The sequence below is a fragment of the Sapajus apella genome, unplaced genomic scaffold (genome assembly GCF_009761245.1).
Source record: "Sapajus apella isolate SASKATOON/1434 unplaced genomic scaffold, GSC_monkey_1.0 scaffold49, whole genome shotgun sequence".
Taxonomy (NCBI): domain Eukaryota; kingdom Metazoa; phylum Chordata; class Mammalia; order Primates; family Cebidae; genus Sapajus; species Sapajus apella.
Window position 1 is genome coordinate 7,917,376 of NW_022436989.1, and position 24,795 is coordinate 7,942,170.

Consider the following 24,795-nt stretch of genomic DNA (forward strand, 5'->3'; position numbering starts at 1 on the left):
CTGCTCACTGCAACCTCCACCTCCCGGGTTCAAGTAATTCTCTGCCCCAGCTTCCCTCCCGAGTAGCTGGGATGACAGGTGCCTGCCACCATGCCCGGCTAATTTTTGTATTTTTAGTAGGGACGGGGTTTCTCCATGTTGGCCAGGCTGGTCTTCTTGAACTCCTGATCTCATGATCCACCTACCTCAGCCTCCCAAAATGCTGGGATTACAGGCGTGAGCCACTGGCACCCAGCCTACACTCCTTTATTTTAACCTGTTTTACTTTTGGAGGAATATGGCCAAATGAAGCCTGCCTTGAGCTCCCAAAGTGCTGGGATTACAGGTGTGAGCCACTGTGCCAGCCTTAAACTACTTCTTATAGTATAGTTTGTTTATATTTTAAAAAAATCATAATTGCCAAGTACCAGTTTTCCACTAATGCCCTCTCCTATTCAATGTGACAGTGCTCTGGAAAAGGTAACTCCACCAGAATAGTATACAAAGCTATGGCAAATGAAACATGACCCAGTTGAAATGTCCAGGTGGGGAGATCTCTAAAATGGCAGGAATGTAAAGCAGGCTTGGAATATGCACGTTCAGTTCATCGAATGAGTATCACTCCCTTGACCACAAGTCCCTGTTAAGGTAAGAAGGAAAACAAGGGCCAGCAAATCCCAACTCTTGCCTTCAGGCAGCCCAAACAGGAGGCAGACAAATGAATAAACTGTCATGAAGCAGTGTGATGAGTGCTCCTTTAGTGGCACTAAGTAATGCTAGTGTGACAGTGAGGTTTGAGAAAAGTGGAACATCTGGAGAACACCAAGGGCAAAAGATACGATCCGGCATCTGCTATCCTTAAGTCGGACATAAAGAGAACCCTGAGGATGAAGCTTCAGAGGAAAGACAGAAGTCAGCCAAGGACAGATCCTGGGGGAGGCTCACATATCAAGAAACAGGCAGGTGGAGGAGGAAGAACAGGCAGGAGGATGAGAAGACGCCAGCAGCGATGTGAGAGAAGAGGGCAGAGACAGGTGATGTAAGAAAGCAGACGCTCTTATCCTCACAAATGAAGCAATGAAAGGGAAGAACAAGGACACAGGGGATTTTGATATAGAAAGAATATTAGAAAGATCTTTCATGTGGATGTTCTCAACTTTGTGACTAAATTTGGAAGCCAAGTTACTGTCCATAAATGCAGACAGTCAGGTTGAAGAGGATGACTTAGAGTGAAAAAGGTCGAAAGTCTGGGCCAGGCACGTGGCTCACACCTGTAATCCCAGCACTTTGGGAAGCCGAGGCAGGTGGATTGCCTGAGTTTAGGAGTTTGAGACTAGCCTGGCCAACATGGCAAAACCCTGTCTCTACTAAAAATACAAAAAATTAGCTGGGTGTGGTGGTGGGTGTCTGTAATCCCAGCTACTTGGGAGGGTGAAGCACAAGAAATGCTTGAACTAGAAGGCAGAGGTTGCAGTGAGCCAAGATTGGACCACTGCACTCCAGCCTGGTGGACAGAGTGAGACTGCTGAAAGAAAGGAAAAAGAAGGAAGGGAAAGGGAAGGGAAGGGAAAAGGAAGGGAAGGGGAAGGGGAAGGGAAAGGGAAAGGGAAAGGGAAGGGGAGGGGGGAGAAAAGGGAAGGGGAGGAGGGGAGGGGAGGAGAGGGGAGGGGAGGAGAGGAGGAGAGGAGGGGAGGAGAGGAGGAGAGGAGAGGAGGAGAGGAGGGGAGGAGAGGAGGGGAGGAGAGGAGGGGAGGAGAGGAGGGGAGGGAAGGAGAGAGGAGGGGAAGGGAGGGGGAGGAGAGGAGGGGAGGAGAGGAGGGAAGGGGAGGGGAAGGGAGAGGGGGAGTGGAAGGAAGGGGATGGGAGGGGAGGGGGGAGGGGAGGGGGAGGGAGAAGGAAGGAAGGAAAGGAAGAGAAAAGAAAAGCAAAGAAAAGAAAAAGAAAGAGAAAAGAAAAGGAACAAGGAAGGAAGAAGGAAGGAAGGGAGGGAGGGAGGGGGAGGGAGGGAAAGAAGGAGAAAAAAGAGAAAAGAAAAGAAAAGAAAAGATTTGAAGAGTCAATGTGTGAGGAATGCAAACAAGGGGAGAGAAGAAAAGGAACTAAAATTCAAGAGTGATGAACCAGCCAAGGTAAATAAAGAGGAGGGGGGTTCTTGGAGATGGCAGAAGATCAGGAAGGGAAATCAAGTTATTATGAAATGAGCTTGAGGTACAATGAAAATAAAGGACAGGTTTAGAGAAGTTACGACACAGACAAAAAAATTAGCCTCCTAAGTATCTTGCAAAGGATAAATGCCAAGGTGCTTGCCATGGTACACCAAGGGCTCCACGGTTCAGCTTCACTGTTTTCCCGGTCCATGTGTGCCAGCCACAATCCGTCCCTCCTGGTGACACAGCACAATAGCTCTTTCCACCCCACCACAGCACCCTTCCATGTGTGGCTTCCTCGGTCTGAGAGGCTCTTCTTTATTACAGGCTCAGTCACTTCATGGGGATTGTTTCCTGATGAAAGACCCTTTTCCAACTACTTTTCCTCTCTAGCATACTCCACTGTAGTTTTATTTATTTTTGTGAATTTCTGATTTATATCTTCCACACAGAGACTGAAGTTCTGTGAGGACAGGGACAATACGTGTCTTTTTCTTGTCTCTAAATCTTCTATCATAGTAAAGCCTGGGTGTTGGCACTCCTGGCAAAAAAGGGACAAATTCCTTTGCTTGGACACTTTCAGCAAGCACTGAATTAGTATAGTATCATAGAGTCATGAAAATCTCAGGAGTGGAAGAAGCACAGACCATCTACTACAGCAATTCTCAAGCCTTTTAGACCCCAATGCCAAGGAGCTTTAGTTCTTGAGGATTGCAGAGGGTCTCCAACTTACTATGGTTCTATTTATGATTTCTTTTTAACCATAACAAGTTGGGGTGGGAAAAGCAATAGACTTTCTGTAGAAACCATATTTTGAATTTTGACTTAAAATTTTTTATTAACTTTATATAAAATTGGCTTTTTGTTACATGATTTTGCCCAACTGTAGACCATGTTAAGTGATCTGAACATGTTTAAGGCTGGGTAGGGTAAGCTATGATATTTGATAGATAGGCCAGGTATATTAAATGTACCATTGACTTAAAGATATTTTCGACTTATAATGGGTTTACTGGGAAATAACCTCATCATAAGTTGAGAAGCATCTGTATACATACTGATATTTACCATATTAGATGTTAAACCAAGAAGTGTTTCAAATATTCAATCAAAATTATAAAAATCCATTAATGTAAAAATTTTTTTTCTTTTAAATTAGAGGAGTTGCAATGTTTTACGTTTTTGAAGTTCTGTTTATTGTCTAGCTTATAGCTGGAATCTGTATCTGCTTTTGCATTCAATCCATTGTGATTTGCCATTTTGGATGAAGTAAAGGAAAAGAATCTAGCTTCCTACAGATAAGTAGTTGGAAAAGTGAGGAATATTTTAATAGTGTTTCCACATAAGTGTAGACAATCTATAGTACTACACTAAGTTAGTGAAAACCGTATCAGTTTACTTTTTGATTATGTTACATAAAAATTTATTGTTGTGACTTGCAGTGAGAATGGTCATTTAAAAATTTTTGATTCACTGATTTACACAGAGCTTCCAAATACTGGCCTATATCATGTTAGAGTACTAAGAATAAAGTCAATTCTTTAAAAATATCATATGCAAACCTGTCAGAGAAAACAGCCTTTAAGTATAGGTGAAACTTTCAAGCTCATGCTGGCAGATAAAAGACTTCCAGAATTCTAATTTTTGCTTTAGAGCTTGGATTTTATCATTGGCCACAAATACTGTGAGTGGTTTTCCCTGAAGTAACTGACTTACTTTGTTCATTTTCAAGAAAATGTCTAGCAAATATCAAGGTATGAATAACCACAGTTTGCAGTCTAGTTTTCAAGTAGAAGTGGTGTTCAATGAAAGAAAAAAAAAGTTCAATTCACAATTTAAATAATCACACAAGTATTTTTTTTATCAAAATAACTATATACTTTGCTATGCAGTAGACTTTATGTTTACTTTTCACCTCATCACACAGAATATTAAGACACATATTAAATAGCCGTGTTTTAATAAAGAGATCATTTTTATTGCTCTAGCAGAGCAATAAAATGACTTTTTTCCCCCTGTGAGAGTAGAGTGGTGAATTACAATAACAACTTAGCTTGGTGTTACTGCCTTGATTCTTGCTGAAGGAATCAGTGTTTTTACCTACCACTGCTTTTGCATAATCAGCACAACTGTTTACACTGTCAAGGAGGCAAATACCATCTTAGTGTTATCAGGAAAATGGTTTCAACCTTGCAGATCCCCTCAAAAAGAATGGCAGGAATTGGGCATCTGTGGAGCAGACACTGTGAACTAATGTTTGGTAAAACCTTCCTATCTAGCTGATCGTTAAATTCTCTTCAACCACCCACTCCCAAAGGAAAGAAAGAAGGAAGAAAGGAAGGAAAAGAAGCAAAGCAGAAAGAAAAAGAAGGAAGGAAGGAAGGAAGGAAGGAAGGAAGGAAGGAAGGAAGGAAGGGAGGGGAAAGAAACGGAAATGAAGGAGAAGAAAAGAAAAGAAGAAAGAAAAGAAAAGGAAAGAAAGAAAGAAAAAGAAAGAGAGAGAGAGAAAGGGAGGGAGGGAGGGAAAGACAAAAGAAAAGAACTTAAGCACTTTTAGTGACAAAATTCATTGTCTTCCTAAACTGGTTATCACATCTTTAAATAACAGTGTTCAGAAACACCAAAAATACGGTCTACTTTATACTAAACAAAACATTTCCCCTACTTTCAGCTATTGATCCTAGGTCCACTCTCTAGGGTCATTTTCAAATCTCTTTTGGATATGTGAGGAAGCTACAACTTTCCTCTTTTGTCTTCTGTGCTAAGTACCTGGCTCTTTACAATTTACATGGCACAAATGTGAGCCATTTATTCAAACAGGCTCTTTCTTCCTTATGGCCAAATACATAAGCAAAGTGGCTACACACTTACCCATTAATTAATCACATAAAAGAATATCCAGGTTCCAAACCTTCAACTAACAACAAATCTTCTCCCAGTGTTTTTCACTTCCATCAGGGAAAGTCTCTTCCAAGACGACATCGTTTCAGTCTACGAAAACCATCTTTTTGCTGCTTCCTTTCACCCCTTCCCACTCTCACCCTGATCATTTGCAGATCATTTGCAGATTTGTAACAGAATGTTCCTTTCTCAATATTTACTGTGTCTGCCTATAAATGAAACAGACCCCAGGTGCTGCTAACCTGGATGCTTTCACCAGTCACCACCAGCCAGTACAGATTCAGATTCCTCGATGTCGTTGCAGATTTCACCAAGTGCTTTAACCTCCACCACCCCAGACCCATATACCATCTGCAACTGAATTGTACTATTTCAACTCCTGGGGAAAAATAAAAATTAATTCTATAGAAAGGAAGATGTTTCATTTGTGGTGGAGGGGAAAAAGGTGGATCCTGATATTGAATTGATATCCGTTTCTGCTGAGTTTATGAATGGTGCTAAGCAACTCTTTGTCAAATGTTGAAATAGGCTCATTGTTTCTTATGGCCAAATACATGAACAAAGTGGCCACACACTTACACATTGATTAATCACATGAAATAATTTCCAGGTCCCAGGGCCAGGCACAGTGGCTCATGTCTGTAATCCCAGCACTTTGGGAGACCAAGGCAGGCGGATCACGAAGTCAGGAGATCAAGACCATCCTGGCTAACGCAGTGAAACCCCGTCTCTACTTAAAATACAAAACATTAGCCGAGTGTGGAGGCAGGTGCCTGTAATCCCAGCTACTCAAGAAGCTGAGGCAGGAGAATAGCTTGAACCCTGGAGGGCAGAGGTTTCAGTGAGCATCGCACCATTGCACTCCAGCCCGGGTGATAGAGCAAGACTCCCTCTCAAAAAAAAAAAAAAAAAAAAAAAAGAATTCCAGGTTCTGAACATTCAACTAAAAAACCTTCCCTCTCCGTCTTTTTCACTTCTGTTAAGAAAGCTCCTTCCAAAATGACGTTGTTCCAGTATACAAAAACTATTTAAGTTAGTATTCTCTGGAACACTAACTTAAGCTAAGCACCTTAGATAAAACATGTTTAAAAATCAAGTCAGGTTTTCTTCCTCTGAACCTTCATGGATCCTCATTCCAGTAAACTGGAAAACTAGTCACCCATCCAGAGAGCTGTGGTTATCCTAAACATCTACCCATATTTCACTTCCACATCCAATGAGTCACTGAGTCTCAGACCCACCTCCACTGCCATCGTCCTTGTCCAAGCTACTGCCATCTCCCAACTCAACTACTCCAATATCCTGACTGGCCTCCCCGAAATCATCCCTGGCTCTCTTTAATACATGTTCTATGAAGTACTTAATGTGATTGTTTTTAGAAGATGCAAATCAGAGCATGTATATCCTACTCAAAACTTTTTAATGATTAACCATTATTTTTAGAATAATACCTAGACGTAATGGTACAAACAAACACAGGGAAGCAATGAAGGATGAAAAGAAGGTAGACCAGCCAAGGACCTCACAACGTGATTAACAGCGTGGCGATGAAGTTCCTGAGTCTTCTATTTTCTTTTCATTTATCCCAGGTGGGGTGATAGAGAAGCTCAGAATCTGGAACCACCATCAGACACAGGAAAAAAAAAAAAAGAAAGAAAAAGGAAAGCCTGCTTCCTTCCTCCAGCCAAAGGACTAGGAAAAAGGTGGTCTGACAGAGTAAAAAAACCTTTCTCTTAATACCTGCCCTATACCAAACACCAAATGAAGAACTGTTCCACTGAGGTGTTATTGCGGCCAAATGAAGAGCTGAACTGTCACTCCAGCAGCTATGAGGTGGGGCAAGCGGGTATGAGGCAGTGCTACTTAATACAATGCCTGCTCCAACTTCCCATCAACCTGGCATCTGGGGGCCAAGTGGGCAGCCAGACTTTCACCTCCACCTGACGGCAACAAGACAGAAAGAGGTGATTTGAGGTGGTACACATGATCAACTCAATCTAATTAGAAAATGGGAAAAAGATATAAACAGACATATCGCCAAAGAGAAGACATGGGTGACAAGTTAGCATACGAAATGATGTTCAACATCATTCGCCATTAGGGAAACGCAAATTAAAATCATGATGGAATACCACTATGAATCCATTGTAACAGCTAGAATAAAAACCAGTCACAATACCACGGATGCAGCAAAACTGGATCTCTCATATATTGCTGTTGAGAATGTAAAATGGTACTGCCATTCTGGAAAACAGTTTGTCAGTTTCTTAAAACGTTAAATATACACAACTTACAACACAACAATTGCAGTCCTGGGCATTTATCACAGATAAAACCTAAGTCCACATGGAAAAACATTATGTACATAAATGTTCATAACAGTTTTATGTGTAATACACGAAAACTCAAAACACCCCAAATGTCTTTCAGGAGGTGAAAGATTAAACAAACGTTAGTATGTTCATACCATGAAGTACTACTTGAGAATAAAATGAAATGAACTACTGATGCATTCAACACTTCAGTGGATCTCGTGGAAATTATACTGAGTGAAAAAAAGCTAATCTTAAAAGGTTATATGCCATATGATTCCATTTATATCACATTCCAAAATCACAAAATTATAGGGATGGAAACAGATTATTGACGACCAGGGTTTAGGGAGGAAGAAAAGGATGTGGTAATTCAAAGGGGGTAGCACAGGGATCGTTTGGGTGGTGGGATCATTCTACATCTTGACTGTGCTGACAGTTATATAAATCAATATGTGATAAAAGTGCATAGAACAATATACACACACGTGTGTACATGCATGCCTACACCCACTAGGAGTGCATGCAAAACTGGTGAAATCTAAAAAAGGTCCATGGATCACACCAATGTAAATTTCCGGGTTTTGATGTTATACTATAGTTTTATAAGATGTTATCACTGGGGAAACCTGGGTATATGGGACACAGTGTACTATTTTTACAAAGCCCTCTGACTCTATAATGATTCTAAAATAAAAACTTGAAAGAAAAAAAGGAACAAAATGACCCACTGATCATCCATTCCATTTTGTCCCCAAATATGTTCATTATTTTGAACATCCAATCCTGGCTATGGTGATCCAGTCCAAACACCCAAGAAAGAAGCCAGCTTATGGTCTCCTCTCTCCCACATCCCGTTAGCAACATTTCCTGTTGAGTCTTCCCCTGAAAAAAGTCTCAGAAACCCAGACTTCTCCCTCTCACTCGCACTGCTACCCCAGAGCGACCCTTATACACTCATCCCTGCCAGTCTCAATCCCTGCCTCTCCTCCAACTCCCATTTCCCTATGCACTACTTTCCAGCCACGTAAAACTCTTTGCCTAAAACACATTACAGGTATTGATCAACTTACGACCTATGCAACTTACGACCATTCGACTTTATGACCACAATTGCTAGCCACGACTGCTCTGCGTCTGGCAGCGCAAACGTTGCCCAGCTGGACATACGACAGTGCGGACCAGCTTCCGGTAGCACTACCATCTCTGCGTGCATACAGCCTACTCAACTTACGACCAAATCGTGTTAAGGCTGGTCTGTCGGAACCAATCGTGGTCGTAAGTCGAGTACTAGCTGTATAGATTATTACATCCATGCCTTTGATCATACTGCTCCATCTGCTGGGACTTTATCTCTTCTCTGTAACATATTACTCACCAACACTTAAGAATAATCCTAGATACTGCCTCTCTATGAACATCATTTTACTTCCCCAAGATCAAATCCTCCTTGCCTTTTCAGCAACTGTCCCACTCGTTCCAAAGAACTCTATCTAGCCTTTAAGAACATTAGACTGCAATTATTTGGTTTCATGTTTGTCACCCACATTACATCCAAAGCTCTTTAAAGAGGTGAATATAATATTCATTTTTATAATACCAACAAGGCACACAGTACACACACTCTAAATATTTATTGGAGGGGAAAAATCTGATGGTTAGGTTCTCTCATTTTATTTGACCACGTAAAAATCTATACACATGCATGAAATGGCCTTTCTTCTGTTTCGGACTGGGGACTTCCAAGCATATTTAAGAGAAAATACTTTTGCATTATTAAAGGGCCACTTAAATACGTTTTTACATATACCACATTCAAGAGTTTATGGGTGGTCTACATACTACTTGTTGATCTCATCTAATCTTGCAAACCAGCTTTTCAAGAGATATGCTTTCTATGGTCCGCCAACTCACATACTACAGCTCCACAGGTATTTCTTCTCCAGGTTACATTAAATAATTTTAATATTTTCAAATGCCAAAGGATGAGGAGAACTTTCAAAAGAATGATCAAATATACCATAGCAACCTAAAGTTGTATGTCCAATGGCTGAACAGCTCCTCGGGGACCTGAAAGTCTTGAACACTTGGATGTTGGCAAACGTGAGAAAACAAGAAATTCAGAGCCAAATACGCATGTAATACCATCTGGAATCACTCAAGTCCCTAAATAAGTTCAGTGAAGAAAAACATGATAGGAGTTCTACATCCTTTTTAAGAGAGTTGACTATTTATTCCTTTAATAAATTTATTGCCTAGTTAAATTTCAGTTGCAATCATGGGCAGTAAGAAGGGGAGGTTGATGACCCTATCAAACATAATACATCAAAACCATCAAATGTTTTTACTGTTCATGCATAATTTTAAGTTAGGACCCAGCTTCAGTAATAACCCAGGTTTTTAGGAGGAATGAGAACAATTATGTTTGCTACCATTCAAAAACCTCTACCTTATATGACCACACAGGACAAACCTAAAAGTCTTATACATAAACTACACTATGCTTAGTCTTAAGTACATTCCTGTAACATCAGCAGAATAAAGGAATTTAAAGACAGTCTAGTGAACATTTATGGCATCAGGTTGGCAAAATTTACTGGGGTTGCTAGCCAACTGCACCATTTCCCTAATGCTTGCCTGCCATCAAGGAAAATTACTGGAAAATGTTTACTCTATGTGTGTCAGAAGAAACTGTCCTCCCAGAAGGGCTGAATAGTTATTAAAGAGTGAATGTACAGAAAACACTTTCTGTACTCCAGTAAGCTAAAAGGTGCGTTAATGTTCTCAAAGAGAAAAATGAGGCACACCGCAGAAGAATAGACTTCACGTAAAAACAATGGCTGGGAGAGGCAGACGGGAAACTTACAAACAATTCAACATCACACACAAAGATGTGCAATCCATGTTCTTCTGAGGGATGACCTCTTGAGAGGCCAAAAGAAGTCATAATAAAAGGAGAAGCAAACAAGTGTTTCCATTATTGAACAGGTTTACATTTAGAGCTAAAAGCATGAGAAAAAAACAGCAGAAGGATCAAAGCTAGGATTAAACCAACATGAAAGTATTCCAAATTTTTTATATTTATTAAGGATTTATTCTGCAGCTATTTTTATAAAGAATTTGAGGACAACAATCATAGTGATCTGTTTGCTTCTCCTCTTCCCTCTCTCTTTTTAAACAGCAGAAAGTTGGAATATTTTTTCATTTCAGGTCAGTATATATTGAAGACAGGCCCGTGATTTAAAATAGGTCAGTAGTTGAACCTAGCATTTCTCAGGGAAATGTGAATCTGGCACAGACATAATAGAGCGACCCTCCCTCTCTCTCCTTTCCATTCAAACAGTATTTGCATTCCTCACTACAGATGGATGCCATATTTCCCCTCCCCAAACACCACAGTCTTTATAATCTACCCCCCCTTTTTAAAGGTTGGTACTTAAAGTGCCTCATGATGTGTCTTCTGTTAAACTACTATTCACAGAATGTTAGCAGTTGAATTCTTATATGATAATTAAAATTGTATGCATATTGTAGCTGCCCCAAAACATTACATTTTCCTTGCAGAGGAGAGTAATAGATACCCAGCATCTTCCTTGGTAGCTTTCTATGTACAAAAGCATAGTTTGAAATAAAACATGTACACATAGAGTATTTTTCAGGATGTTAATATACACTATTTTTTCTTTTCTTTTTTTCTTTTTCTTTTTCTTTTTTTTTTTTTTTTTTTTGAGATGGAGTGTCACTCTGTCACCCAGGCTGGAGTGCAGCGGCTCAATCTCAGCTCACTTCGACCTCCACCCTCCTGGGTTCAAGCAATTCTCCTGCCTTAGCCTTCTTAGTAGCTGGAACTATAGGCACACATCAAGTACCCACCTAATTTTTGTATTTGTATTTTTAGTAGAGACAGGGTTTCACCATGTTGGCCAGGCTGGTCTCGAACTCCTGATCTCAAGTGTTCCACCTACCTCGGTCTCCCAAAGTGCTGTGATTACAGGTGTGAGCCACTATGCCCAGCCAATATACATTATTTTATATGTATTATTTTAATATTTAAATATATTATATCATATTTATTATTTATATACTTTAAGTTTTGGGATACATGTGCAGAACATGCAGGTTTGTTACATAGGTATACACGTGCCTTGGTGGTTTGCTGCATCCATCGACCCATCATCTATATTAGGCACTTCTCCTAATGCTATCCCTCCCCTAGCCCCCTACTTATATTTTAACGTACACAGAGCTGTCCAGGAATGAAGCCATGTTTCAGTATCTAAGAAAAACTATACTTCAAATTTACTAACTGTTAACTATTTTGGAAAATCTTATTAGTGGCGATAAAACCGTTGTTAGATATGGTATTCAAGGTGATTATAAATACTTAACAAATATCTTTCTGCTTCTTTACATCTTCTGGTTCAATCATACGTAAGCATTTACACGATTAAATGCATCATATAATATTATACATTACTGCACTACTTTATATTAAGTGCAGACATTAGATGACTTAAGTTATACATATAGATAGATTGTATTATCCATAAATTTCTTTTCAGAATAGTGAAAAAGGAATTCTGCATATGTGTTAGAAAAAGGGAGCATCAGTGGTCCCCACTTGGATGGGAGAAAAAGGAAGCATCGGATGGGTAGAATGGAGAACTAATGATCTGCTCTAACAATACCCATCCAGGATGATTCATCTTTTTGTAGACAGCTCACTTAGTAAAGACCACCCAAAAGAAAGGATAAGTGGTAACTGGTAATCTAAAAAGCAAATGTTGCAATATGAAGTGACATAGCAAATTCCAAGGGATTAATTTCTGTATTGAGTCTTGTACTTTAGAACAAGATGCGTGGGTGGGTGAGGAGAAGGAAAAGGTCAGGAACAGGAAGAAGTGCTGTGGAGTTCTAAAAATAATCTCTTAAGTCTTCTGCATTGACATATAAGGAAGACATTAATCTTGATGTGCTGGGAAGTACAGAGGTAAACTGTGCAGGGCATCAATCCAATGAGTTCAACAAGTGCATTTTACTTGGGGTAACAGATTCCATAATACATTGTTAGAGACTCTGCTTTCTGTTACAATGACCAAGAAAGCATTAGTCTTTATTTCAAATGTAAAAGTAAACACTGATAATCAAATTTACTATGTGGAACATCTGATCACAGAATTACTCTTTCTTCCAAGAAACAATGCCGTCATTAAAATCATGATCAAAGCCTTGGTATTTTAAAAGAAATTCTATTTAAGAGAACTTGTCAAGGGTAGTGTTCTAACTGCCATAAACAATTATTTGCATTCATTTAGTAAATGTTTTTTGTAGTGGTTACTATGTGCCAAGGAGATAACAATACTAAGGAAAAACAACAGAACTTTCATCAGATCAGAGAGAATGGGAGTAAAAACATGTGAGCATGTGTAGAATGTCGGGTTTATTAGTATTCTAAAGATGACGAGCATGTTGCTGTATGAGCCTGAAATGGAAGGATTTGATACATAGAATTCCTAAGGAAGAAAATAATGAAAACGAAGATCCAGGAGACTGTTACTAGAAGGAGATGGTAAGTGGAAATCTCTTGTCTGAATGAGCACCTGTGAATGCTGTTCTAGTGGTAGGATCTGCATGGTTTTGAGGAACGAAGAGGGCAGATGGCTGGAAAGAACAGGGCTACAAATGGTAAAGGGACAGACCATGCAAAGTTAAAAACAAACGGGAAAGAGAAGTGCTCAGAGAACCGACCTACCTGCAAAAAGTAAATGGCCATAAATTTTACAACGTGAACGTGAAACTGCTCACACTTCTACAATGTCAGTCTTTTGGATGCCAACTAATAAAATTAAAATATCACATTAAAATAAGAGAAAGCCAGCGTGGAGATGCATTCTGTAGTTCCAGCTTTTTGAGAGGGTGAGGCAAGAGGATCACTTGAGTTTAGGAGTTCAAGGCTATAGTGAGCTATGATCACACCACTGGACTTCAGCCTGGCCAAAAGGGCAAGACCCAGTCTCTTAAAAAAATAAAATAACAGGAACAATATCTACGAAATCCTGGGTCATATATTTCCAATACAGCTGTGCTGATCTTTTAATTTTTATTTTCCAGGAATTATACAAGACAGCTGGTTTATCCAAAAGAAGCATAACTATCAAAAACTCAGTCAATAATTTTATGATTTGACAGTCAGTGTCATACCCTAGATTAACAAGAAAGAAGTATAATTTCTGGTTGTTATTAAGTCTATAGAGTCAACCTGTAAGTGATTTAAGATCTAAAGCTTTTCTTTTTTTTTTAATTCTGAAATTCACCTTAAGCACGTTTATGGTTAAAAATGATCATACTTGCAGGGATTCCATGAACCAACTCAATAAAACAACGAAATATGAGAGTATGGTTTTAAAACAGCTACATGGAGAAAGTCAATACTCCTCCCATTTTTGTTTGAAGAAACTGATGATTAAATGTTGCTTAAAACATGAATCAATTAAATTCCTCTAGGAAGTTACGGGAACACGAAATAGTTAATCCAATTTATTTTCAGTAACATAATATGGTATATACTTTTGAGGATGCCGTATCCTGTGGCATGCATGATATCCTTCTTCCAGATGAAAGTTTATGGTATGTCAACTACTACCCTAGTAATCTTTAAGTAAAGATTGCTAAAACTATAAAGTATGCCTATGAAATCCAATCCTGAGAAGTGTAAATTTAGACCTCAAATTCTTTCTACCCTACCTGCTTTTTTTCCTCCTTCTAATTGGATTAGAACTGTTTATAATTCCAAAAGGGTGTTGAATTTTTTCCCTTCTTATCTTTTTTTACTTTTTTTTCCTTCAGTTGAACTTCTAAGTATTCATGTCCAGGCTTTGGTTTGGTTTTAATATTTAAGACCATTTGTTTACTTGTTTCATAAATATGAAAGAAAAAAACTTGAAAGATTTTCAGAAAAGCATAATTCAGCTGATAATTACACATAAATATTTTAACAGACACATTTTTGAATCGACATTAGTCATTCAACACACTTAAAAAAAAAAGTAATTTTCCTCAGCTCCTCCCCCATTCCCCACACCAGTCTACCACTTCCAATCCATCCCACAAGCTCACTTTGCCATATAAGGAATATATTTCAAGAATCGGAAGCAATAGATATATTTAACCAACTGTAAATATTATATACTGCTTAGGAAAAGATGCTACTCTCTGAACTTAATGACAGTCAATAACCCTAAATAAACTATAAAGATTTTTGTTTTTAAAAACTCACTAGGTTGGACTGCATTTAGTAACTATGTGGTTTCACTAGGTTTTAATTCCTCAGTAAACAGGAATTGAGTCCTCAGGATTGTGGTTTTTGAAATTAGGGTGTGTTTAGATTTGGAGGCTGCCCAAGATTCATTCACATCTAGAAGAGAAAGCTCACTGCCAAACATATGCAATCAGGAGAGAAAAAAAGATTACATTCTAAATAAGGTTTGTATAACAAATACTTCCATCTGTTTCACAGAGATCAAATAGAACTACTTTAAACCAGACCAATGACATTTAAGCATCTGGCAAAAAGAAAGTGTGCTGTATTTATGGGAAAGGATTTAGGTTAGCAATATATTTTTTCTTCAAGAATAAGAAGTGCAATGCCAAATAAGATTGTTACTCATATATTTAATTTAAAAATTGAGTTTAATGATTATTTTTTCTAGATAAAATTTACACATCCCCTCCAATGTTATTATTAAACAATTAAGGCAAAATTAAGAGCAGTCAGTTATCATTCAAACACTGTGACAGACCTGAAATTAATAATTACCGTTATACCAACACGATCAAGTTGGAAAGATTTCCAAAGAGGACTCAAGCCAAGTCTAAGCATGTGTATATCACTTTTTCTTTCTAGAGACACTTTCATATGAGCATGACAGCTACCACATGAAGTCACAAACACATGTGACAGACATGCCAGATAAGACCAAACCTCCAAAAACCTCAACCCTCCCTACCATCTGTGCAAGTTACGGCCTCTCATCCCCAGTTGACCTTACAGAACTGAATCCGAGATGATGGGCTGGGCTCAGGAGCTCATCCTTTATAGCAAACATGATGTTATGCTTTGCCAGTAAGAGGCGATGGTAGGACACTGCTGGAGGAAGTGGGCTCCTCTTCCTGAATCTGGCATGTAGTTTGCTTTCTCTGCAGCACAGTTGGTCACCAGGGTGGGTGTATAATGACATCTGGGGGTGCTCTGCCACACCCCAGCGGCATACCCAGAGTGCAGAGCCCTTTGGCAGCCTTGCAGTCCCAGCCTAGACTCAGTGACTGCTTTGCCCCCAATGCAGACACCATGCGCTGTGCACCTACGCCAGCCACGGCTCACCTGCACCCTGTAAATTGTTTCCTGGGCCCTCCCAACATGTACACTGTCTACTCTGGGCTTCATGTTCACTGTAGATCCTAACTCCTGCATCCCTGCCCACTAGCTGGAGCTCACTTGCCCCTAGAAGTGTTTCCTGTTTGCCCAGAGATATGACCAGCTATGGCCCAGGCAAACCAGTGGGCTGCAACCATACCTTCTCCGGTGAGATCTGCACCCCAGCCTTAGAGAGGGGACCCTCTTCTAACCTTATCCAAACTTCGATATGCTTACTCAGACCTAGGGTGCTGTTAAAGTTATCACTACATTCTTGTACTCTTCCTTCATAGGTTAATCATTCATTATAATAAACTCTTCTGCTCGCATTCGACTGTGGTTTAGGTCCCAGCTGAACTCATACTGTTAGACTTTCTAACACTCACAGCCTCACTCTCCACTTTCTGCCCTGAGACTACTAGACTCCTGTGTCTGCCTCTCAATTATGAAGGAACAGACCAGTCAAATCCAACATAACCAAACCAGAATTCTTACTTCCCAATCTTTCACCAAACTGCTTCCACCTATCAAGCTAATGGCAATCCCTTCTTATTGCTCAGTCCAAAAATCGTGGGACTGCTCTCAATTTCTTGTTTTCTCTCAAAGTCCATACCCAGCCCATTAGCAAATTCCACTGGCATATGTTTCAAAATAATTCTAGAATATGACCGCTTCTCAGCAGCTCCGCTGCATACACAGAGGTTCAAGCCATTACCATCTCTTCTTAACTCTGAAAGGTCTCTGACACTCCACATTGCTTCTCATAGTCTCCTCCTAGTTGTCAGAGCTTCTTACAGGGGTGTCCAAGGGAGAAAACACAGTCATGGGTTCTTAGTTTCTGTTTCTGGTTGGGCCAGTAAAGCCTCTTCCTCAACCCTCTTTTTTATTTTATTTTTATTTATTTATTTTTTAAGATGGAGTCTTGCTCTGTCATCCAGGCTGGACTGCAGTGGCACAATCTTGGCTCACTGCAACATCCGCCTCCTGGGTTTAAGTGATTTTCCTCCCTCAGCCTCCTGAGTAGCTGGGATTACAGGCACATGTCACCATGCCCAGCTAGTTTTTGTATTTTCAGTAGAGATGGGGTTTCACAATGTTGGTCAGGCTGATCTCAAACTCCTTTCCTTGTGATCCACCCACGTTGGCCTCCCAAAGTACTGGGATTATAGACCTCATCCCTCTTTTCTGCTTATCACTAGACACAGAAACTAAAAACCATGGCTCCAGGCTGTTAAAAGCCTGAAACAAAGAAAAACAGAACAACAACAACAAAATAAGGCAAGTTGGACAAGCTCTAAAACATGAATCCTCTAGCCAAAAGTCTGTGTTAACTTCCCATTTTAATCAGAGAAAAATTCAAAGTCTTACAAAGTTCTACAAGTCCCTAGAGGGGCTGGTCCCCACCGGTTTATCTCTGAGTAACTTCTACTATGATTCCCTCCCTTGAGCCATTTTAGCTGTGTGAGCTTCCAGTTGTTCCCTGAATACATCAGACTTGCTCACACTTCAGGCAGGATATGACCTCTTAGATTTACTCGTGGCTTCTCTTTCTCATCTCCTGAAATTCCTATTTCCAATGACATCTTTCAAATAACAACCATATTTAAAATTGTACCCATCATCCTGGGCAACATCCTTTCCCTCACATTGATTTTTCTCTTTAACACAGAATATTTAAAAAAAAAAAAAAAAAACTACATGTGTACCCAATAGCCACAGTAATAAATAAATAAATAAATCCATCCCTAGGAATACCAAGAAGGTGAATGATCTCTGTGAGGAGAACTACAAAACACTGCTGAAAGAAATCACAGACGACACAAACAAATGGAAAGGTATTCCATGTTCATGGGTTGGAAGAATCAATATCATTAAAATGTCCATACTGCCCAAAGCAATCTACTGATTCAATGCTGTTAATATCAAATTACCAACATCATTTCTCACAGAACTAGAAAAAGCTCTTCTACGATTCACATAAAACAAAAAAGAGCCCAAATAGCCAAGCAATCCTAAGTAAAAAGAACAAAACCAGAGGTATCATATTACTGGGCTTCTAACTATACTACAAGGCTATAGTTACCAAAACAGCACAGTACAAAAATAGATACACAGATCAATGGATCAGAATAGAGACCCTTGAAATAAAGCTGCATACCTACAACCAACTCATCTTCCATAAAGTCAACAAAAATAAACAATGGAGAAAGGACACCCTATTCAATCAACAGTGTTAGGAACACTGGCCAACCATATGCAGAAGAGTGACACTGGATCCCTACCTCTCACTGTACATAAAAACTAACTCGAGATGGATTTAAAAACTTAAGATCTTAGACTATAAAAATTCTGGAAGAAAAGCTAGGAAATACTCTTTTAGGCATTGGTCTAGGCAAATAATTTATGATGAAGTCCCTAAAAGCAAATGCAACGAAAACAAAAATAGACAAATGAGACTTACGGCAAAGAGCTTCTACACAACAGAAGAAACTCTCAATAAGAATAAACAGATAACCCACAGAATGGGAGAAAATATTTGTAAACTATGCATCTGACAAAGGACTAATATCCAGAATCTATAAGGGACTTAAATGAATCACCAAGAAAAAAAAAGAAATAACCTCATTAAAAAGTGGCAAAGGGCAAGAACAAACATTTCCCAAAAGAAGATAAACAAGCAGCTAACAAACATAAAAAAAGTGCTCGCATGACTAAACATGCAGATCAAAACCACAATGAGATGCCATCTTACACCAGTAAGAAGGGCTTATTATTAAAATGTCAAAAAATAACAGGTGATAGGGAGTTTGTGGAGAAAAGGGAATGCTTATACACTGTTGGTGGGAATGCAAATTAGCCCAGCCACTGTGGAGAGCAGTTTGGAGATTTCTCAATGAACTAGAAACAGAAATACCATTCAATGCAGCAATCTCATTAGTCAGAATATATATTCAAAGGAAAAGAAATTCTACTAAAAAGACACAGGCACTTTTTGCTCATCACAGCACCATTCACAATAGCAAAGGCATGGAATAAACCTAGATGTCCATCAACAGTGGACTGGAGAAAGAAAATGTGGTCCATATACCCCATGGAATACGAAAACGACATAAAAACAATAAAGTCATATCCATTGCAAAAGCATGGAAGCAGCTAGAGACTGTTATTCTATGCAGAAACAGAAAATCTAATATCACACATTCACACTTACAAGTGGGAGCTAAGTCTTGGGTTCATATAAAGATGGGAACATGAGAAACTGGGGACTCCAAAAGGAGGGAGGGGGGGAGTGAAACAAGGGCTGAAAAACTTCCTGTTGGGTACTACGTTCAGTTTCTGGGTTATGGGATTAATGGAAGCCCAAACCTCAGCACCACTCAATATATCCTTGTAAAAAACCTGCACATGTATGCCCTGAATCTAAAATTAAAACATTTTAAAAAATACATACATACATACATATATATATATATGGCTGGGCATGGTGGCTCAAGCCCTTAATCCCAGCACTTTGGGAAGCTAAGGCAAGCAGATCACAAGGTCAGAAGTTCAGGACCAGCCTGATCAACCTAGTGAAACACTGTCTCTGTTAAAAATACAAAAATTAGCTGGGCATGGTGGTGTGCACCTGTCTGAAGCAGGAGAATTGCTTGAACCGGAGGCAGAGGTTGCAGTGAGCTGAGATCATGCCGCTGTACTCCAGCTTGGGCAACAGAATAAGACTTCATCTCAAAAAAAAAAAAAAAAAAAAGGATAAGTATATCTATTCTAGAAAACTGTGCAACTAATGACTCACCTTATAATGGTTTATATCCTCTTACAAAAATTATGCTACCCTACTAAGATGACCTTTTCATGTAATAATTCTTATGACAAGAAGTATAAGTGTAAGAAATACATAAAAGGGATATACATTCAATTATTTGGTAACAAATAAAATAGTAACTATGTTAAATTAAAAATATACATTATATTGTACATTTGGCATTATACAATAGCTATGTTTCTGCAAGTTTGGATTTATTTTGACGGCACTATAGTTGCATTTTCCAAACCATGTAATACTATTGTTTTCCCTAGATTAATAATTTAACTGAGGGAAGAATATAGTTTAAATTGTCCTCCATTTGGAAACTATCACTTTATTACACATGTATTATGCTCTGCACAGTTTTATTTTTAACTTTAACTTATTTGATTACCTTACTTTTAACTTGTTTGATTATGCAACATGTTTTTTATTATAGACTAAGAAAACAATAGTGTTTCACTGAACCCAGTTTGAAAAACATAATACTGAGAAACGCATACTTTCAAAAATGAACATATTTCTTTCTCAACAAAACCTAGATTGTGTATCTTGTATTCGACAGAATAAGCTCATTTAAATGTTAAGTTTTGTGCAGAAAAGAAATGATTGAATACAGCTACACAGACTATGTTGTCCAAGACACAAAATTATCCAATGTGTCAAAAAAGAGGAAAATGTGACTAAATCTCAAAGGAAAATACGATCAACAGATGCCAACCTCAAGATGACTCGGATGTTCATATTCTCAGATGATGGCTGTAGAAAAGTAGCTATTATAACTACGCTCCATGATATGAATAAAAATACATTAAGAATGAATGAAAAAATGAGAAACCCCAGTAAAGGATTCTGGGAAGACAGTAAAGTAGAAAGTACCAGGGATCTATTTCCTCATCTAGACAACAATTGTACTAGCAGAATCTGTTGGCAACTTTGGGGTCTATTGTTGGGCTTACAACTTCCAAAGAAAGGCTTGGAGCTTAAATCACAGTTAATTTGGGTCAATGTCAGCCCTTAGCAGATTAGCAGCTGCCTCTCCCCAAATCCCAGTCCTGTGGCAGGCAGCTGTGCATTGTGCTCCTGAAGCAAGCAGCACACAGCCTGCAGGAGTCAAAGTGGGCCAACCTCCCAATCCCCTCATCTTCCAAACATAAAGGATCTGTGCTCTGATCCCTGGTTACTCCTTCTGATCACACAGGTGCCAACAAAGAAGCAGGAGGCCATTGTTGAGCCTCTGTCCCCACACTGTAGCTTGCCCCTCCTTATCTGGCTGAAGTGACAGCTGGAGGATTAAAGGGTGGAGCCCTCTTTTTCCTGTGATTCCTTTTTTTTCTTTCCCACCTTTTGGAAGCCAGACATTAAAGATTAGAACATTTAAAAGCAACTGTATATATGGGGAAAATTAGAAAGTTACCATACATGCCCAGAGAGAGATATAGGCTGAAAAATGCCTTATCCTTGACACAAAAACTACAAAAATCAAAAAAACAATAAATAAAAACAATGTAAAAACCCCAGCAAACCCTTGGGAAGAAGGAGAATGTGATTTCTAGAATTACATTATTAAATTCAAATGTCTACTTTTCGAAATAAAAAAGAAAGAAAATCATAAGACATACAAAGAAGCAAAAGTATGCACCATTCAAAGGACAAAGATAAATCAATACAAATTATCCCTGAAAAGACCTGACGGCAGAGTAAAATCAAAGACTTTTAAAAATTTGTTTTAAATATGCTCAAAGAACTAAAGAAAGCCAAGAAAACAAGGTGCAGACAAAATGGCAATATTAATAAAGAGACATAAAACCTGCCAAGAAACAAAAAAGAAGCCGAAAAATACAAAAACTCAAAGGAACTGAAAGCTGCAATAACTAAAATTTTAAAATGCACTAAGAGAATTTAAAGACAGATTTGAGGAGGCAAAAGAATGAATCCATGAACTTTAAGATGGAACAGAAAGTATCAAGTCTAAAGAACAGAAAGAGAAAAATGGAAGAAAAGTGAAGAGGACCTAAGGAAGCTGTAAAATATCATCAAGCTGACTAAATATCCATCATGGAAGTCCTAGAAGAAAAAGAGAGAAAGGGACAGAAAGGATATTTAAAAAAAAATAATGGCTGAAAACTTGTCCAATTTGATGAAAGATGTGAACACAAACACCCAAAAAGCTTAAGGAACTCAAAATGATATTAATCCAAAGAGACCCTCACTGAGACAATTTATAATCAAACTTTTGAAAGACAAAGTCAAAGAGAGGATATCGGTACCAGCAAGAGGGAAGCAACTGGTCACACACAAGAAATGCTCAGTAAGAATATCAGGAGATTTCTTGTCACAAGCCTGGGAGGCCAGAAGGCAATGGTCTGATATATTCAAAGTGCTAAAACAAAATAAAGTGTCAACCAAGAATTCTATATCCAGTAAAACTATTCTTTGGCTATGATGGAAAAATTATGACATTCCAGATATACTAAATCTGAAAAAGTGTATTTTCACTAGATCTGCACAGCAAGAAATGCTCAAGAGAGTCCTGCAGGATGAAATGACAGGACATTAGACCATAACTCAAAGCTGAACAGATCTGAGCACATCAGCCACTTTAATTCTTAGAATTAGCTTCTCTCAATTGATGAAGACAAAGCAAATTTTCTGTGATCAAGAAAAACCCAGGTCCCCAAAGATCATCTGAGGCAGGAGAGCTCAGCCCCAGAGTATAAAATGCTCAGTTACTTTCCTGGGATAGGAAGGGAAACATACTTCTCTTTACTTAATTTTCTGATTTTTTTTTTTTTTTTAGCCATAGAAAGAATAAGAACAAAAAAAATCTTGCTCTATATAGAATTATCATTCTATATTATTATTGCATAATGGTAATATAATCTTATTTTTATTTGTACTATGTTTATATCCATATAGAGCATAAAAAATGTATGGAAAAAGTGTCAGCTAATATATTTATGTGAAACAAATTAAACTCTAGTAGCTTGAAACTCTGATTAATTTTTGTAATTCTTTTGACCTAGGCTAATTTGTCTGTTAGGTACATTTAGTATCAGACAAATCTGACTAGACCTACATGTTGGACCCATTAATGTGTCTGATGGTTGAAAAGCTAGTTTTGAAAGAGTTTTTCTGGAATGTATGACTATGGATGGAATTTCTGGACTCATTATATTAGATATTGCAAATTGCTTTCTATTGAGGTTATACCAAATTATATTAATATAGTGTATAATAGTTACTATTTTTCAAATGATCATCAATGTTTGATACTGTCAAACTTTTTCACTGGGGATGAAAAAGTATCTCACTGATGTCTTACTTGCATTTTCTTGCTTACTATTGAAAATACACACTTTTTCTTATATTTATTGGACATACAAGTTAACTTTTTTAAAGTTGTCTTATTATATCTTTTGTTCATTTTTCTTTGGACTTGTCTCTTGATAAATGTAAGAATTTTTCTATATTCTGGATCCTGATTTTATGAGGGCCCAGCTATTACAAATTTCTTTTTCTAGTTTCTGGACTACATTTAAATGTGTGTAGGTGCCTTTTAGAAAACTGAACATAAATTATTCAATTTGTAATAAAAATTATCAATGTGAAAAAAGATAAGGAATCTCAAAAAAACAAACTATTAATGAAAATTCTATAGTGAAAATTATAAAATTAGAAATAAATGTTTTCATTGAAGAAGTTGGATAAAAGAATAAAGATGGCAAAAGAAAGATTAAAGTACACAATATGATGAACAGAAAGAAAAAAAAATTATTGAAAACCTAATGAACAGAATCTCAGGGAACCTGTGAAAAAATACTCACAATATAACATGTATGTCATTAGTAAGCCAAAGAGGAGAGAAACTGGGAGAACAGGGTACAAAAGAATATTTTCAGGTTGAAGGACTAAAGATTGAAAAACTCCCAAATGTGGTGAAGAACATAATTTTACAGAATCAAGAAGTCCCTCAAACTCAATCAGAATACAAGAAAACCATATCTACTTATATTATGATACAACTGATTAAAACCTGATAAAAAGAAGATCTTAAAGACAGTTAGAGGGAAAAAAATGAAAATTTATATATTAATACAAGGTAACAATGATGGCAGACTTACCAGTGACAATGTAGATTAGAGGTAATTGGGATATCTTTATCATGCTGAAAGAAAAAAAACTGTCAACCCAGACTTCTATATCCAATTTTAAAATGTCCTTCAAAAAATGAAGGTGAGATTAAGAAAAAACTAAGATGAAAGAAAATTCATCACTAAAAAAATGTGTTTTCAAAATATATTAAAGATACTTCCTTAGGCTGAAGAAAAATGATACTGGAGGGAAAACTTGGTCTTAACGAACAAAGGAAGAGCTTCAGAAATGGGGAAATGTAGTTAAATGTAGAAAAACATTATTTAAATATGTTTAATTATTTAAAATATAAATTATAGTGATGTGGAACTATACTAATATACAGATGCTACTTACATCACAATAAAATCATTAAATAGAGAAGGAGAGGCAGCAAAAAGTCCTAAATGGGTCAAGGTTTCTATATTTTATATTAAAACTTTAGGTAGAGTGTAAAAGGTTAGGAATATACATTGTGATTCCTAGAACAACTGAAAAATATGTAACACAAAGAGGTGCGGCTAAAAAACCAATAGAAATAAGATTTAAAACAAAACAAAGTAAACAATCCCATGTAATAAGGTAGAAAAGAATTAAAGGGACACAAAATGACAGAACTAAATCTAACTATAACAACAATTACGATAAATGTTGACAATTTAAATGTTCCAAGAAAATAAAGATTATCACAATGAATAAAAAACACAGACCCAAACACATGCTATGAGAGATGCAATTCAAACATAAAGACACAGGAAAGTTGAAAGCACAAAGATAGAGTAAAAAATAAGCAAACATGCAAACAGTATGTATCAAAAGAATAGAAGAGCTATTTAAATATCAGTTAAAATAAACTTCAAGACAAACAGTATTACCAAAGAAGAATATTTCATACTGATAAAAAGCAACATCCAAGAGAAAAAACCATTCCAAATATGCATGTGCCTAATATGCTACCTAACACACATCTTAGCAAACTGCATGACAGTTAGTAAGCTTTCTATAACTATTTTCCAATGAAAGAAATAATGAGTAAAAGGAGGTAAGTTATATATGTCTCTTTATTTTGTTTTCATTTTCAGTTTGATGGGCAACTGAGCA

At 37.8% G+C, this 24,795-nt stretch overlaps 1 protein-coding gene and 1 long non-coding RNA gene across 2 annotated transcripts in view; one reads left to right on the plus strand and one right to left on the minus strand.

Annotated features, from left to right (window-relative positions):
* The window catches only part of FMN2 (formin 2), a 378,526-nt gene that overhangs the window by 150,904 nt on the left and 202,827 nt on the right, over positions 1-24,795 (minus strand).
* On the plus strand, positions 6,110-16,685 carry LOC116526012. Its single transcript, XR_004257919.1, has 3 exons — positions 6,110-6,123; positions 12,889-12,891; positions 16,550-16,685. It is a non-coding gene; the product is annotated as an uncharacterized LOC116526012 (long non-coding RNA).